This window comes from Mastomys coucha, unplaced genomic scaffold, assembly GCF_008632895.1.
Source record: "Mastomys coucha isolate ucsf_1 unplaced genomic scaffold, UCSF_Mcou_1 pScaffold16, whole genome shotgun sequence".
Taxonomy (NCBI): Eukaryota; Metazoa; Chordata; class Mammalia; order Rodentia; family Muridae; genus Mastomys; species Mastomys coucha.
Window position 1 is genome coordinate 1,812,327 of NW_022196898.1, and position 4,259 is coordinate 1,816,585.

Here is a 4,259-nt window from a genome sequence, read left to right on the forward strand (position 1 = left end):
CAAGCATCTACATAAGACTGTTAAATTGATTGTTGTTTTATATCAGACAACTTTTATAATACTCATTTGTATTGTTATAATATTTTATAAATTTTAAAGAATATGATAAAAAGATATTGTAGGTATTGAAGGGGGGTTTCTGGTAGGAGTTGGGGTACAAAAGGAAAACAAGAATGTGGTTTAATTCTATTTACTTAAAATATGTTTTTAAATATTAACAAATTCAGATAAGTTGAAATCATGTAACTTTTCTTATTATAATGCAATAAAACTTAAAAAAGTACATTCCTGCAAAAAAAAGAAAAAGAAAAAATAAAAAACAACAAAAAAAAGATTTTTTTATTTATTTCATGTGAAGAGGGCATCGGATCCAATACAGATGGTTGTGAGCCACGATGTGGTTGCTGGGAATTGAACTGAGTGCTCTTAACCCCTGAGCCATCTCTCCAGCCCAAAACCAAGAATGTTAACTACACAAGGTTGTTCTTTCAAGGGAAGAAATGCATAAACTGTTGTCTGCCCAGAGGCTGGGGTGGATGCTGACTAGCCTGGTGTCCTCTGTTCTCTCTGGGCCAATAGAGACTTTTCTAAGACCAGATCATTCCCCCAGATCCTTACTGTAATTTCTTTTTCTTGTCAATCTGTAGAACCTATATATACGGGCTTTATAAATTTTGATAAAGTCAAGTCTGATCTGTATTTAGCTTTCTTTGCTCTTTGTTGTGAACATGGAATGTGGGGGGGGGGGGGGGGGGAGCGAGGGAGGATAAGATACGAGTTGAGTTTGAGAAGCCTGCGTGAGGGCCGGAGTTTGATCCTCATCATCCCATAAACCAGGTGTGGTAGCGCTCAGTAATCAGGATACGGAGAATGGAGGATCAGAATCCATTGCTGGACTGGGGATTTAGTTCAGTGGTAGAGCGCTTGTCTAGCAAGCGCAAGGCCCTGGCTTCAGTCTTCAGCTCTGGAAAAAAAAAAAAAAAGAAAAGAATGAAAAGAAGTTTGTTGTCATCCTCACATACACAGTGTTGGAGGCCAGCTTGATACCTAATATTTTATTTAAAAAACAAAAGCACAGCAAACAAATCCCCGAACAACCCCGTAGATTGCTTCTGTGATCATCATTGCTTGAATGAGTGACTTAATCTCAAGCCCTATAACTAAACCAACATAGCTAAGATTTAAACAAGAACAATTTTTTTGTTGTTTTTTTTTTTTTTGGTTTTTTTGAGACAGGGTTTTTTCTCTGTGTAGTCCTGGCTGTCCTGGAACTCACTCAGTAGACCAGGCTGGCCTCCAACTCAGAAATCTGCCTGCCTCTGCCTCCTAAGTGCTGGGATTAAAGGTGTGTGCCACCACCGTCCGGCTGAACAATTTTTTAAGATTTATTTTATATATGTGAGTCACTCTCCTCAGACACACCAGAAGATGGCATGTGATCCCATTACAGATGGTCTCAAGTCACCATGTGGTTTCTGGGAATTGAACTCAGGACCTCTGGAAGAGCAGTCAGTGCTCTTAACCGATGAGCCATCTCTCTTGCCCCTTCAACAAGAAATTTAGCACCCCTCTTGGAATCCCTACCACTGCATTAACTCCCTTTGCACAGAGATACTTGTAGATTTTGGTGGTAGAGGAATTACAAAGACAGATTATAGTTCCCAAGAAAGCTGCTTTATAAGTGACCTCCAAACACCAGAAAAGGAATGTCTTTTACATGCAAACACCAACATGACCCTCTCATTTCAGGAGGGGTCTGATGAACAAACAGATAGATTTTTTAAAAAAGATTTTTATTTATCTACTTTATGTATATGAGTACACTGTGGGTGTCTTCAGACACACCAGAAGAGGGTATTGGATCCCATTACAGTTGGTTGTGAGCCTCCATGTGGTTGCTGGGAATTGAACTCAGGACTCCTGGAAGAGCAGTCAGTGCTCTTAACTGCTGAGCCATCTCTCTAGCTTCAAACAGAAAGATTTTTAGAGGAAAAAAAAAATCTCTTTTAGGAGCTGGAGATCTGCCTCTTGCAGTAAGGATCTGGCCTCAGTTCCCAGCACTTACAACCATCTTAACTCTAGCTCTAGAGAATTCGACAACCTTTTTGGCCTCCAAGGGCGTCAGGCATGCACATACATATATTTTTTAACGGTTTTAAAGTTATTTTTTGCCGGGCGGTAGTGGCGCACACCTTTAATCCCAGCACTTGGGAGGCAGAGGCAGGCAGATTTTTGAGGTCTGAGTTGGAGGCCAGCCTGGTCTACAGAGTGAGTTCCAGAACAGCCAAGGCTACACAGAGAAACCCTGTCTCAAAAAAAAAAAGTTATATTTTTATTTTGGGGGCTGATGTGGTGTAGTGGTTTGAATACGCTAGGCCCAGGGAGTGGCATTATTACAAGATATGGTCTTGTTGGAGTAGGTAGGAGTGGGCTTTAATATCCTCATCCTAGCTGCCTTTGGAACAAGAGATGGATCTCTCAGCTCCTCCACCCCCATGTCTGCCTGGATGCTGCTGTGTTCCCGTCTTGAGGATAATGGACTGAATCTCTGAACCTGTAAGCCAACCCCAATTAAATGTTGTCCTTATAAGAGTTGCCTTGGTTATGGTGTCTATTCACAGCAGTAAAACACTAAGACATGTGGTGTTGCATGCTTTAATCCCAGGACTCCGGAGGCAGAGGCAGGTGGATCTCTGTGAGTTTGAGTCCAGCCTCGTGTACAGAGTCAGTACTAGGACAGCCAGTGATACACAGAGAAACCCTGTCTCAAAAAACATAGATAAATAAAATTGTTTACTTTTTAATTGGAAAATAATATTTGTGTATACAAATACGTGGGGTCTGATGTGTGTTTTTATCTATGATGATATAGTAGAAAGATTCAATCAAGCTCTTTATTTACCTTGTCTACTTTTTGTTTTTAAGGTAAGAACGTTAAGAACCTATTTTAGCAATTTAGTCTCGGCCACTAGAGGGAAGTGTGGAACAACAGAAACTTGAGATGTCTTTGAAAGACTTGCCCCAAGTGCTGTAACTAACCGCTGTTAGACTCGATTTTTTTTTTTTTTTTCTAAGACCGGGTTTCTCTGTGTAGCCTTGACTGTTCTGGAACTCACTGTGTAGACCAGGCTGGCCTCGAACTCAGAAATCCACCTGCCTCTGTCTCCCAAGTGCTGGGATTAAAGGAGTGTTGCAACCACCGCCCTGCACTTAGACTCTTTTGTAATATTAGCATTGTGCAGAAGTTCTTCGCTTCTTACAATGAAAGATCATTTTCAAATGAAATTCATTTATAGTACCTACACATTCCTTTCTAAACACGGAAGAGGTGGATATAAGAGATCATAGAGTGTGTGACTTTGTGTTACTTTTGTTTATGTGAAACCTCCAGAGACAACAAAACCGTTCAGGCAAAAAGCCGAATGGCGCTTGGAAGGGCCAGAGGCTCCGGAACTTGCGTTCACAGTACCGGCTCTTGAGGGATCTTATTGAGAGATGAAAATGTCCTAAAACTGGTTTATAGCGATGATTGCACATGGAAAACTGTGAACATAAATGTATAAAAGTCAATGAATTGTGCAACTGCTTTGAGTGAGCTATATGAACTATAAAATAAGCTCCAGTAAAGTTGATGGGGAGACTCATGGATTTCTCCTATGGAACACAAGGATTACTATGACGCGGGCCTGTAGCTCTGCGGGAGGCACACAGACAACCCCACACCACCTCAGTGGAGTTAATTCCCGTGAGAACCGTGGGCTTGGACTCCAGATTGGTTTTCACCATCCTCTTACCTTGAGGAGATGGCTCTGACCTCTGTGCCCCGCCCCGCCCTGAGAGCCTGTCAGGACACTTCACTGTTCAAAGCGCAACAGCAACACCCAGGTGTTCTGAGGAGTCAGAATGCCTCTGCGGGGCCAAAAGGCAGGGCAGTGAGGTCTGGAAGCCAGTGAGCTGCCATCAGTAAAACAGGCCTTACTCTGTTGTCTTGGTTTTTAAAGTTGAATGATTTGCTTTTTTGTGTGTATGGACATTTGGCTTGCAGGCGTGTGTCTATGCACCACATGCATGTCTGGTGCCCAAGGAAGTCAGAAGAGAGTGTCCGATCTCCTGGAACTGGACTTATAGACAGTTATGTCATGCTATGTGGGTGCAGGGAATTGGAACCTAGTCGTCTGGAAAAGCAGCCGTTGCTCTTAAGTGCTGAGCCATGTCTCCAGCCCCTAGACTTACCGATTTTAAAAAATGTACGTATAACA